Below are 16181 nucleotides of genomic sequence, written 5' to 3'. Positions count from 1 at the left end.
GGAAGTATTGGAGTCAACATGGGCCAGAATCCCTGTGGAAGTATTGGAGTCAACATGGGCCAGAATCCCTGTGGAAGCATTGGAGTCAACATGGGCCAGAATCCCTGTGGAAGTATTGGAGTCAACATGGGCCAGAATCCCTGTGGAAGCATTGGAGTCAACACGGGCCAGAATCCCTGTGGAAGCATTGGAGTCAACATGGGCCAGAATCCCTGTGGAAGTATTGAGTCAACATGGGCCAGAATCCCTGTGGAAGTATTGGAGTCAACATGGGCCAGAATCCCTGTGGAAGCATTGGAGTCAACATGGGCCAGAATCCCTGTGGAAGTATTGGAGTCAACATGGGCCAGAATCCCTGTGGAAGTATTGGAGTCAACATGGGCCAGAATCCCTGTGGAAGTATTGGAGTCAACATGGGCCAGAATCCCTGTGGAAGTATTGGAGTCAACATGGGCCAGAATCCCTGTGGAAGTATTGGAGTCAACATGGGCCAGCATCCCTGTGGAAGTATTGGAGTCTACATGGGCCAGAATCCCTGTGGAAGTATTGGAGTCAACATGGGCCAGCATCCCTGTGGAACACTTCTGACACATTGTAGAGTCCATGTCCCGATCCATTGAGGCTGTTCTGAGGGCAAAAGGGGAGGTGCAACACAATATTAGGAAGGTGTTCCTAATGTTTTGTACCCTCTGTATGTACAGTGCATTCAGAAAGAATTCAGACCCCTTGACTTTTTCCACATTTTGTTACCTTACAGCCTTATTATAAAATTGATTTAAAAAATTCCCACCCACTCATAAGATGTACACACTATACCCCAAAATGACAAAGCAGAAACAGGTTTAGATATTTTAGAAAATGTGTACCAAAAAAAATACCACATTCAGACCCTTTACTCAGTGCTTTGTTGAAGCACCTTTGGCAGTGATTACAGCCTCAAGTCTTCTTGGGTATGACGCTGCAAGCTTGGCACACCTGTATTTGGGGTGTTTCATCAATGCTGCAGACATTTTTTGGTACCCTCTCCCAGGTCTGTACCTCGGCACAATCCTGTCTCCGAGCTCTACGACAATTCTTTCGACCTCATAGCTTGGTTTTTGCTCTGACATGCACTGTCAATTGTGAGACCGTATATACAGTGCCTTGCACAAGTATTCATCCCCCTTGGCATTTTTCCTATTTTGTTGCATTACAACCAATAATTTGTACATATTTTCTATTTGGATTTCATGTAATGGAACAAAATAGTCCAAATTGTTGAAGTGAAATGAAAAAAAAATTGTTTAAAAAAATTATGATAATAAATGGTGAATGCATATAAATTATAAATGAAAAAAAATAACTTGTTTCAAAATTAAAAAATTGTGTGCCTTGCAAAAGTATTCATCCCCCTTTGGCGTTTTTGCTATTTTATTGCATTACAACCTGTAATTTAAATATATTTTTATTTGGATTTAATGTAATGGACATGGACAAAAGAGGCCAAATTGGTGAAGTGAAATGGAAAAAAATAACTTGTTTCAAAATGTAAAAATAAATTAATTAAAAACAGAAAAATGGTGTGTGCAGATTTATTCACCCCCTTCACTATGAAGCCCCTCCCCTTTGCTATGAAGCCCCTAAATAAGATCTGGTGCAACCAATTACCTTCAGAAGTCACATAATGAGTTAAATAAAGTCAACCTGTGTGCAATCTAAGTCTCACATGATATGTCACATGATCTCAGTATATATACACACACCTGTTCTGAAAGGCCCAAGAGTCTGCCAAGCAAGTGGCACCATGAAGACCAAAGAGCTCTCAAAACAGTTCAGAGACAAAGTTGTGGAGAAGAACAGATCAGGGTTGGGTTATAAAAAAATATCCGGAACATTGAACATCCCCACAGAGCACAATTAAATCCATTATTATAAATTGGAAAGAACATGGCACCACTACAAACCTGCCAAGAGAGGGCCGCCCACCAAAACTCACAGACCAGGCAAGGAGGGCATTAATCAGAGAGGCAACAAAGAGATCAAAGATAACCCTGAAGGAGCTGCACAGCTCCACAGCGGAGATTGGAGGAGCTGTCCATAGGACCACTTTAAGCCATACACATACCCCAGAGCTGGGCTTTACGGAAGAGGGGCCAGAAAAAAAGCCATTGGTCAGATGAGACTAAAATCTGACTAAAAATGAGACTAACCATCCCTCCCAACACCACGTAACCATCCCTCCCAACACCACGTAACCATCCCTCCCAACACCACGTAACCATCCCTCCCAACACCACGTAACCATCCCTCCCAACACCACGTAACCATCCCTCCCAACACCACGTAACCATCCCTCCCAACACCACGTAACCATCCCTCCACAAGCCAACACCACGTAACCATCCCTCCCAACACCACGTAACCATCCCTCCCAACACCACGTTAACATCCCTCCCAACACCACGTAACCATCCCTCCCAACACCACGTAACCATCCCTCCACAAGCCAACACCACGTAACCATCCCTACGAACACCACATAACCATCCCTCCCAACACCACATAACCATCCCTCCCAACACCACGTAACCATCCCTCCACAAGCCAACACCACGTAACCATCCCTACGAACACCACATAACCATCCCTACCAACACCACGTAACCATCCCTCCCAACACCACATAACCATCCCTCCCAACACCACGTAACCATCCCTCCCAACACCACGTAACCATCCCTCCCAACACCACGTAACCATCCCTCCCAACACCACGTAACCATCCCTCCCAACACCACGTAACCATCCCTCCCAACACCACGTAACCATCCCTCCCAACACCACGTAACCATCCCTCTCAACACCATATAAACATCCCTCCCAACACCACGTAACCATCCCTCCCAACACCACGTTAACATCCCTCCCAACACCATATAAACATCCATCCACAAGCCAACACCACGTTAACATCCCTCCCAACACCACGTAACCATCCCTCCCAACACCACAAAACCATCCCTCCCAACACCACGTAACCATCCCTCTCAACACCATATAAACATCCCTCCCAACACCACGTAACCATCCCTCCCAACACCACGTAACCATCCCTCCCAACACCACAAAACCATCCCTCCCAACACCACGTAACCATCCCTCCCAACACCACATAACCATCCCTCCCAACACCACGTAACCATCCCTCCCAACACCACGTAACCATCCCTCCCAACACCACGTAACCATCCCTCCACAAGCCAACACCACGTAACCATCCCTCCACAAGCAAACACCACGTAACCATCCCTCCCAACACCACGTAACCATCCCTCCCAACACCACGTAACCATCCCTCCCAACACCACATAAACATCCCTGCACAAGCCAACACCACGTTAACATCCCTCCCAACACCACATAACCATCCCTCCCAACACCACGTAACCATCCCTCCCAACACCACGTAACCATCCCTCCCAACACCACGTAACCATCCCTCCCAACACCACGTAACCATCCCTCCCAACACCACGTAACCATCCTCTCAACACCATATAAACATCCCTCCCAACACCATGTAACCATCCCTCCCAACACCACGTAACCATCCCTCCCAACACCACGTAACCATCCCTCTCAACACCACGTAACTATCCCTCCCAACACCATATAAACATCCATCCACAAGCCAACACCACGTTAACATCCCTCCCAACACCACGTTGACATCCCTCCCAACACCATATAAACATCCATCCACAAGCCAACACCACGTAACCATCCCTCCCAACACCACGTAACCATCCCTCCCAACACCACAAAACCATCCCTCCCAACACCATGTAACCATCCCTCTCAACACCATATAAACATCCCTCCCAACACCACGTAACCATCCCTCCCAACACCACGTAACCATCCCTCCCAACACCACAAAACCATCCCTCCCAACACCACGTAACCATCCCTCCCAACACCACGTAACCATCCCTCCCAACACCACGTAACCATCCCTCCACAAGCCAACACCACGTAACCATCCCTCCACAAGCAAACACCACGTAACCATCCCTCCCAACACCACGTAACCATCCCTCCCAACACCACGTAACCATCCCTCCCAACACCACATAAACATCCCTGCACAAGCCAACACCACGTTAACATCCCTCCCAACACCACGTAACCATCCCTCCCAACACCACATAACCATCCCTCCCAACACCACGTGACCATCCCTCCCAACACCTAGTAACCATCTCTCCCAACACCACGTAACCATCCCTCCCAACACCACGCAACCATCTCTCCCAACACCACGTAACCATCCCTCCCAACACCACGTAACCATCCCTCCCAACACCACGTAACCATCCCTCCCAACACCACGTTAACATCCCTCCCAACACCACGTAACCATCCCTCCACAGGCCAACACCACGTTAACATCCCTCCCAACACCACGTAACCATCCCTCCACAGGCCAACACCACGTAACCATCCCTCCCAACACCACGTAACCATCCCTCCACAGGCCAACACCACGTAACCATCCCTCTCAACACCACGTAACCATCCCTCCACAAGCCAACACCACGTAACCATCCCTCCCAACACCACATAACCATCCCTCCCAACACCACGTAACCATCCCTCTCAACACCATATAAACATCCCTCCCAACACCACGTAACCATCCCTCCACAAGCCAACACCACGTAACCATCCCTCCCAACACCACGTGACCATCCCTTCCAACACCACGTAACCATCCCTCCCAACACCACGTAACCATCCCTCCCAACACCACGTAACCATCCCTCCCAACACCACGTAAACATCCCTCCACAAGCCAACACCACGTTAACATCCCTCCCAACACCACGTAACCATCCCTCCCAACACCACGTGACCATCCCTCCCAACACCTAGTAACCATCTCTCCCAACACCACGTAACCATCCCTCCCAACACCACGTAACCATCTCTCCCAACACCACGTAACCATCACACCCTACACCACGTAACCATCCCTCCCAACACCACGTAACCATCCCTCTCAACACCACGTAACTATCCCTTCCAACACCACATAACCATCCCTCCCAACACCACGTAACCATCCCTCTCAACACCATATAAACATCCCTCCCAACACCACGTAACCATCCCTCCCAACACCACGTTAACATCCCTCCCAACACCATATAAACATCCATCCACAAGCCAACACCACGTTAACATCCCTCCCAACACCACGTTAACATCCCTCCCAACACCATATAAACATCCATCCACAAGCCAACACCACGTAACCATCCCTCCCAACACCACGTAACCATCCCTCCCAACACCACGTAACCATCCCTCCCAACACCACGTAACCATCCCTCCCAACACCACGTAACCATCCCTCCCAACACCACGTAACCATCCCTCCCAACACCACGTAACCATCCCTCCACAAGCCAACACCACGTAACCATCCCTCCCAACACCACGTAACCATCCCTCCCAACACCACGTTAACATCCCTCCCAACACCACGTAACCATCCCTCCCAACACCACGTAACCATCCCTCCACAAGCCAACACCACGTAACCATCCCTACGAACACCACATAACCATCCCTCCCAACACCACATAACCATCCCTCCCAACACCACGTAACCATCCCTCCACAAGCCAACACCACGTAACCATCCCTACGAACACCACATAACCATCCCTACCAACACCACGTAACCATCCCTCCCAACACCATGTAACCATCCCTCCCAACACCACGTAACCATCCCTCTCAACACCACGTAACTATCCCTCCCAACACCACATAACCATCCCTCCCAACACCACGTAACCATCCCTCTCAACACCATATAAACATCCCTCCCAACACCACGTAACCATCCCTCCCAACACCACGTTAACATCCCTCCCAACACCATATAAACATCCATCCACAAGCCAACACCACGTTAACATCCCTCCCAACACCACGTAACCATCCCTCCCAACACCACAAAACCATCCCTCCCAACACCACGTAACCATCCCTCTCAACACCATATAAACATCCCTCCCAACACCACGTAACCATCCCTCCCAACACCACGTAACCATCCCTCCCAACACCACAAAACCATCCCTCCCAACACCACGTAACCATCCCTCCCAACACCACATAACCATCCCTCCCAACACCACGTAACCATCCCTCCCAACACCACGTAACCATCCCTCCCAACACCACGTAACCATCCCTCCACAAGCCAACACCACGTAACCATCCCTCCACAAGCAAACACCACGTAACCATCCCTCCCAACACCACGTAACCATCCCTCCCAACACCACGTAACCATCCCTCCCAACACCACATAAACATCCCTGCACAAGCCAACACCACGTTAACATCCCTCCCAACACCACATAACCATCCCTCCCAACACCACGTAACCATCCCTCCCAACACCACGTAACCATCCCTCCCAACACCACGTAACCATCCCTCCCAACACCACGTAACCATCCCTCCCAACACCACGTAACCATCCCTCTCAACACCATATAAACATCCCTCCCAACACCATGTAACCATCCCTCCCAACACCACGTAACCATCCCTCCCAACACCACGTAACCATCCCTCCCAACACCACGTAACCATCCCTCTCAACACCACGTAACTATCCCTCCCAACACCATATAAACATCCATCCACAAGCCAACACCACGTTAACATCCTCCCAACACCACGTTGACATCCCTCCCAACACCATATAAACATCCATCCACAAGCCAACACCACGTAACCATCCCTCCCAACACCACGTAACCATCCCTCCCAACACCACAAAACCATCCTCCCAACACCATGTAACCATCCCTCTCAACACCATATAAACATCCCTCCCAACACCACGTGACCATCCCTCCCAACACCACGTAACCATCCCTCCCAACACCACAAACCATCCCTCCCAACACCACGTAACCATCCCTCCCAACACCACGTAACCATCCCTCCCAACACCACGTAACCATCCCTCCACAAGCCAACACCACGTAACCATCCCTCCACAAGCAAACACCACGTAACCATCCCTCCCAACACCACGTGACCATCCCTCCCAACACCCGTAACCATCCCTCCCAACACCACATAAACATCCCTGCACAAGCCAACACCACGTTAACCGTCCCTCCCAACACAACGTAACCATCCCTCCCAACACCACATAACCATCCCTCCCAACACCACGTGACCATCCTCCCAACACCTAGTAACCATCCTCCCAACACCACCGTAACCATCCCTCCCGCAACACCACGCAACCATCTCTCCCAACACCACGTAACCATCCTCCCAACACCACGTAACCATCCCTCCCAACACCACGTAACCATCCCTCCCAACACCACGTTAACCGTCCCTCCCAACACCACGTGACCATCCCTCCACAGCCAACACCACGTTAACATCCCTCCCAACACCACGTGACCGTCCCTCCACAGGCCAACACCACGTGACCATCCCTCCCAACGCCACGTGACCATCCCTCCCAACACCACGTAACCATCCTCCCACGCCACGTAACCATCCCTCCCACACCACGTAACCATCCCTCCCAACACCGTCATCTGACGCCACCGTCCCTCTGACGCCATGGTAACCGTCCCTCCCCGCACCACGACCGTCCCTCCCACGCCACGTAACCGTCCCTCCCAACACCACGTGACCATCCCTCCCAACACCACGTAACCATCCCTCTGACGCCACGTGACCGTCCATCCCAACACCTGAGTAAACATCCATCCACAAGTCCATCACGCCACGTGACCGTCCCTCCCAACACCACGTGACCGTCCCTCCCAACGCCATAACCATCCCAACAACCTGACGCCGCGTGACCGTCCATCTGACGCCGCATGACCGTCCCTCCCACGCCTGCACCATCCCATCTGACGCCGCGTGACCGTCCCAACGCCACGTAAACCTGACGCCGCATGACCGTCCATCTGACGCCAACAACCGTCCATCTGACGCCGCGTGACCGTCCCATCTGACGCCACGCATCCGTCCCTCTGACGCCGCGTGACCGTCCATCTGACGCCATCTGACGCCGCATGACCGTCCCATCTGACGCCTGTACCGTCCTCTGACGCCACGTGACCGTCCTCCACGCCTGGTGACCGTCCATCTGACGCCACGTGACCGTCCCTCCCAACGCCACATGACCGTCCCTCCCAACGCCACGTGACCGTCCTCTGACGCCGCGTGACCGTCCCTCCCAACGCCTGTGACCATCCATCTGACGCCACCATGACCGTCCCTCTGACGCCACGTGACCGTCCCTCCCGCCGCATGACCGTCCATCCCGCCCACGTGACCGTCCCTCTGACGCCACGTAACCATCCCTCCGCCACCACGTGACCGTCCCTCCCACGCGCCACGTACCGTCATCTGACGCCCATCCCGTCCCATCTGACGCCGCGTGACCATCCGCCAAGCGCACCACGTGACCGTCCCTCCCACGCCGCGTGACCGTCCCTCTGACGCCACGTGACCGTCCCTCTGACGCCGCGTGACCGTCCTCTGACGCCACGTGACCGTCCCTCCCAACGCCGCGTGACCGTCATCTGACGCCCACGTGACCGTCCTCCCCAACACGCCGTGACCATCCTCTGACGCCCGCGTGACCGTCCATCCCACGCCTGAGTGACCGTCATCTGACGCCGCGTGACCGTCCCTCCCACGCCTGGTGACCGTCCATCTGACGCCGCGTGACCGTCATCTGACGCCACGTGACCGTCCCTCCCAACGCCTGGTGACCGTCCTCTGACGCCGCGTGACCGTCCATCTGACGCCGCATGACCGTCATCCCAACGCCTGCGTGACCGTCATCTGACGCCGCATGACCGTCCATCTGACGCCGCATGACCGTCCATCTGACGCCACGCACCACCGTCCATCTGACCGTCCCCCAACGCCACGTGACCGTCCCTCTGACGCCACGTGACCGTCCCTCCCAACGCCACGTGACCGTCCCTCCCAACGCCACGTGACCGTCCCTCCCAACGCCACGTGACCATCCCTCTGACGCACGTGACCGTCCCTCCCAACGCCAATGACCGTCCCAAGCTGACACCCGTGACCGTCATCCCGCCTGCACCTGACGCCTGTGACCGTCCCTCTGACGCCACGTGACCGTCCCTCCCAACGCCGCGTGACCGTCCATCTGACGCCAGTGACCGTCCATCTGACGCCACGTGACCGTCCCTCCACGCCGACGCCACGTGACCATCCCGTCCCTGACGCCCACGTAACCATCCCTCCCAACACGCCGCATGACCGTCCCATCTGACGCCGCGTGACCGTCCACACGCCAACACCACGTGACCGTCCCTCCCACGCCGCATGACCGTCCCTCCAACACCACGTGACCATCCCTCCCAACACCACGTGACCATCCCTCCCAACACCACGTAACCATCCCTCTCACACCACGTAACCATCCCTCCCAACACCACGTGACCATCCCTCCCAACACCACGTGCCAACACCAAACCATCCCTCCCAACACCACGTAACCATCCTCCCAACACCACGTGACCATCCCTCCCAACACCACGTAACCATCCCTCCACAACCAACACCACGTTAACATCCCTCCCAACACCACGTAACCATCCCTCCCAACACCACGTAACCATCCCTCCCAACACCACGTAACCATCCCTCCCACACCCATCCTCCCAACACCACGTGACCATCCCTCCCAACACCACGTGACCATCCCTCCACAACCATCCAACACCACGTAACCATCCCTCCCAACACCACGTAACCATCCCTCCCAACACCACGTGACCATCCCTCCCAACACCACGTAACCATCCCTCCCAACACCACCGTCCATCCCTCCCAGACGTAACCATCCCTCCACAAGCCAACACCACGTGACCATCCTCCCAACACCACGTAACCATCCTCCCAACACCACGTGAACCATCCCTCCCAACACCACGTAACCATCCCTCCACAAACACCACGTAACCATCCCTCCCAACACCACGTAACCATCCCTCCACACCAGTGACCATCCCTCCCGCACCACGTAACCATCCCTCCCAACACCACGTAACCATCCCTCCCAACACCACGTGACCATCCCTCCCAACACCACATAACCATCCCTCCACGCCATGACACCACGTATGACCATCCCTCCCAACACCACGTAACCATCCCTCCCACACCACGTAACCATCCCTCCCACACCATATAACCATCCCCCAAGCCACCACGTTACCATCCCTGACCATCCCTCCCAACCAACACCACGTGAACATCCCTCCCAACACCACGTTGACCGTCCCTCCCAACACCATATAAACATCCATCTGACAAGCCAACACCACGTCCATCCCTCCCAACACCACGTAACCATCCCTCCCACGCCGCAAAACCGTCCCTCCCAACACCACGTAACCATCCCTCCCAACACCACATAACCATCCCTCCAACACCACGTGACCATCCCTCCCAACACCACGTAACCATCCCTCCCAACACCACAAACCATCCCTCCCAACACCACGTAACCATCCCTCCCAACACCACGTGACCATCCCTCCCAACACCACGTAACCATCCCTCCCAACACCACGTAACCATCCCTCCACAACACCACGTAACCATCCCTCCCAACACCACGTAACCATCCCTCCCAACACCACGTAACCATCCCTCCACAAGCCAACACCACGTAACCATCCCTCCCAACACCACGTAACCATCCTCCCAACACCACGTAACCATCCCCTCCCAACACCACGTAACCATCCCTCCCAACACCACGTAACCATCCCTCCACAAGCCATCCCTCCCACACCACGTAACCATCCTCCACAACAAACCACGCCCTCCCACCACAAACCATCCCTCCCAACACCACGTAACCATCCCTCCCAACACCACGTGAAACCATCCCTCCCAACACCACGTGACCATCCCTCCACGGCCAACCGTCACGTAAACCGTCTGACGCCACGTAACCATCCCTCCCACAGCCAACAATTAATGCAACACCGTCCTCCCAACACCACGTAACCATCCCTCCCAGCACCACGTGACCGTCCTCTGACGCCACGTAACACCCTCCCAACACCACGTGACCATCCCTCCCAACACCACGTAACCATCCTCCCAACACCACGTAACCATCCCTCTCAACACCATATAACCATCCCTCCCAACACCACGTAACCATCCCTCCCAACCACCCACGTAACCATCCCTCCCAACACCACGTAACCATCCCCTCCCAACACCACGTGACCATCCTCCCAACACCACGTGACCATCCCTCCCAACACCACGCCATCCCTCCCAACACCACGTAACCATCCCCTCCACAAGCCACGCCGTGAACCGTCCCTCTGACGCCCACGTCCCGTCCATCACGCACGTGACCGTCCCTCCCGCCTGGTACCGCCATCCTCCCAACACCACGTAACCATCGCCCCAACACCGTAACCATCCCTCCCAACGCCGCCAACACCACGTCCCATCCCTCCCACGCCACGTAACCGTCCCTCTCACGCCGCGATGACCGTCCAACACCACATACCGTCCATCCCTGACCACGTAACCATCCTCCCGCACCACGTGACCATCCATGACGCCACGTAACCATCCCTGACGCCAACACCACGTAACATCCCTCCCAACACCACGTAACCATCCCTCCACAACACCACTGGTAACCATCCCTCCCAACACCACGTGACCATCCCTCCCAACACCACGTAACCATCCTCCCAACACCACGTGACCATCCCTCCCAACACCACGTGACCATCCCTCCCAACACCACGTAACCGTCCCTCCCAACACCACGTAACCATCCTCCCAACGCCACGTAACCATCCCTCCCACGCCACGTAACCATCCCTCCCAACACCTGGTAACCATCCTCCCAACACCACGACCATCCCTCCCAACACCACGTAACCATCCTCGCCAACACCACGACCATCCCGTCACCCAACACCACGTAACCGTCCCCCCAACACCACGTAACCATCCTCCCAACACCACGTAACCATCCCTCCCAACACCACGTAACCATCCCTCCCAACACCACGTGACCATCCCTCTGACGCCATATGACCCATCTGACGCCCGTCCATCATCTGACCCTGGTGACCGTCCTCCCACGCCACGTAGCCATCCATCTGACGCCACGTGACCGTCCCTCCCACGCCTGGTGACCGTCCCTCTGACGCCACAAAACCGTCCTCCCAACGCCACGTGACCGTCCACGCCGGTGACCGTCCCTCCCAACACCACGTGACCGTCCCTCCCACACCACGTAACCATCCCTCCCAACACCACGTGACCGTCCCTCCTACACCACGTGAACCATCCCTCCCAACACCACGTAACCATCCTCCCAACACCACGTAACCATCCCTCCCAACACCACGTTAACCATCCATCCCAACGCCACGTAACCGTCCATCCCCAACACCACGTGACCATCCTCCCAACACCACAACCCATCCCTCCCAACACCACGTGACGCATCCCGTCCCAACACCACATGACCGTCCAAGCCACGCCACGTGACCGTCCCTCCCCACGCCCATGAACACCGTCCCATCTGACGCCACGTGACCGTCCATCCCAACACCTAGTAACCATCTCTCTGACACCACGTGACCGTCCCTCCCAACACCACGTCACCATCTCTCCCACGCCCACGTAACCATCCCTCCCAACGCCACGTAACCGTCCTCTGACGCCTGACCTGACCGTCCCATCTGACGCCACGTGAACGTCCCTCCCACGCCACGTAACCATCCCATCCACAACACCACGTAACCATCCCTCCCAACACCACGTAACCATCCCTCCCAGGCCAACACCACGTGACCGTCCCTCCCACGCACGTAACCATCCATCCACAGGCCAACACCACGTAACCATCCCTCCCAACACCACGTAACCATCCCTCCACAACACCACGTGACCGTCCCTCCCAACGCCACGTGACCGTCCTCCCCACCACGCGTGACCATCCCTCTGACGCCGTATAGTTCGTCCTCCCAACGCCACGTAACCGTCCCTCACATCTGACGCCACGTAACCGTCCTCCCAACGCCACGCACCATCCCTCCACAACGCCGCGTGACCGTCCTCCCACGCCACGTGACCATCCTCCCAACACCACGTGACCGTCCCTCCCAACACCCGCGTGACCGTCCCTCTGACGCCATGCAACCATCCTGACGCACCACATAAACCGTCCCTCCACAAGCCATGACCGTCCTCCCACGCCACGTCCCGTCCTCTGACGCCGCACACCACGTAACCATCCCTCCCAACACCACGTGACCATCCTCCCAACACCATAGTAACCATCCTCCCAACACCACGTAACCATCCTCCCAACACCACGTAACCATCCTCCCAACACCACGTAACCATCCCTCCCACGCGTGACCGTCCTCCCAACACCACGTAACCGTCCCTCCCAACACCACGTAACCATCCGTCCCAACACCACGTTAACATCCCTCCCAACACCATGTTAACCATCCCTCCCAACACCACAAACCATCCATCTCCCAACACCACGTAACCATCCTCCCAACACCACGTAACCATCCCTCCCACACCAAGCCAACACCACGTAAACATCCCTCCCAACACCACATAACCATCCCTCCCAACACCACGTGACCATCCCCCAGCCCAACCTCCACGCCACGTAACCATCCCTCCCAACACCACGTGACCATCCCTCCCAACACCACGTAACCGTCCCTCCCAACACCACGTAACCATCCCTCCCAACACCACGTAACCATCCCTCCCAACACGCCGGTGAACCATCCCTCCACAAGCCGTCCATCCCTCCCAACACCACGTGACCATCCCTCTGACACCACATAACCATCCATCCCAGCACTGAGCGCCGCGTGACCGTCCCTCCCAACACCACGTGACCATCCTCCCAACGCCACGTGACCATCCCTCCCACGCCGTAGACCGTCCATCCCGGCACCACGTGACCGTCCCTCCCAGAACACCACATAACCGTCCCTCCCAACGCCACGTGACCGTCCCTCCCACACCACATAACCATCCCTCCCAACACCACGTAACCGTCACTCCCAACACCATGTAACCATCCATCCCAACACCTACGTGACCATCCTCCCAACACCACGTAACCATCCTCCCAACACGCCGGTGACCGTCCCTCCCAACACCACGTAACCATCCCTCACCAACGCCACGTGACCGTCCCTCCCAACACCACGTGACCATCCTCCCAACACCACGTAACCATCCTCACGCACCACGTAAACCGTCCCTCCCACACCACGTAACCATCCTCCCACACCACGTTAACATCCCATCCCAACACCACGTAACCGTCCCTCCCATGACGCCACGTAACCATCCCTCCGCCTGCACCACGACCGTCCCTCCCAACACCACATGACCGTCCCTCCCAGACACCACGTGACCGTCCCTCCACACGCCGCGTGACCGTCACCACGCGTAACCGTCCCTCCCAGAACACCACATAACCGTCCATCCCGCCCACGTACCGTCATCCCAACGCCATGACCGTCCTCTGACGCCACGTGACCGTCCCTCTGACGCCACGTGACCGTCCATCATCCCGGCGCCGCGTGACCGTCTCCCACGCCTGATGACCGTCATCTGACGCCGCCGTGACCGTCCATCTGACGCCGCGTCCCTCCCAACGCCACGTGACCGTCCCTCACAACGCCTGAGTGACCGTCCCCCTGACACCACGTGACCGTCATCCACAAGTGACCATCCCATCTGACGCCGGTAACCGTCCATCCCGGATGACGCCTGACGTGACCGTCCTCCCGCCGCACCGACCGTCCGTCATCTGACGCCATCCCGTCCCCTGACGCCAATGACCGTCCATCCCTGACGCACAACCGTCATCTGACGCCACGTGACCGTCCCATCACGGATGACGCCCACGTAACCATCCCTCCACAAGCCAACACCACGTAACCATAACCGTCACATCTCCCAACCGTCCACATAACCATCCCGTCCTCTGACACCACGTGACCGTCACTCTCAACGCCACATATAAACATCCCTCCCAACACCACGTAACCGTCCCTCCACGCACAAGCCAACACCACGTAACCATCCCTCCCAACACCACGCAACCGTCCCTCCCAACACCACGTGACCATCCCTCCCAACACCACGTAACCATCCTCCCAACACCACGTAACCATCCCTCCCAACACCACATAAACATCCCTCCACAAGCACCACGTTAGCTTCCCTCCCAACACCACGTAACCATCCCTCCCAGCACCACGTGACCATCCCTCCCAACACCTAGTAACCATCTCTCCCAACACCACGTAACCATCCTCCCAGCACCACGTAACCATCTCTCCCAACACCACGTAGCCATCCTCCCTACACCACGTAACCATCCCTCCCAACACCACGTAACCATCCCTCCCAACACCACGTTAACATCCCTCCCAACACCACGTTAACATCCCTCCCAACACCATATAAACATCCATCCACAAGCCAACACCACGTAACCATCCCTCCCAACACCACGTAACCATCCCTCCCAACACCACAAAAACCATCCTCCCAACACCACGTAACCATCCCCTCCCCAACACCACGTAACCATCCTCCCAACACCACGTAACCATCCCTCCCAACACCACGTAACCATCCCTCCACAAGCCAACACCACATGACCATCCTCCCCAACACCACGTAACCATCCCTCCCAACACCACGTAACCATCCCTCCCAACACCACGTAACCATCCCTCCCAACACCACATAAACATCCTCCACAAGCCAACACCACGTTAACCATCCTCCCAACACCACGTAACCATCCTCCCAACACCACGTGGACCATCCCTCCCAACACCTAGTAACCATCTCTCCCAACACCACGTAACCATCCCTCCCAACACCACGTAACCACCTCTCCCAACACCACATAACCATCCCTCCCCCACACCACGTAACCATCCCTCCCAACACCACGTAACCATCCCTCCCAGCACCACGTGACGGCTCAGCCCTCCCAGCACCCGTGGCCATCCGCCCGACACCACGTAAACCATCCTCCCAGCACA

Source organism: Oncorhynchus gorbuscha, unplaced genomic scaffold (genome assembly GCF_021184085.1).
Source record: "Oncorhynchus gorbuscha isolate QuinsamMale2020 ecotype Even-year unplaced genomic scaffold, OgorEven_v1.0 Un_scaffold_4993, whole genome shotgun sequence".
NCBI lineage: Eukaryota > Metazoa > Chordata > Actinopteri > Salmoniformes > Salmonidae > Oncorhynchus > Oncorhynchus gorbuscha.
Note: the sequence above shows the minus strand (reverse complement) of the source record.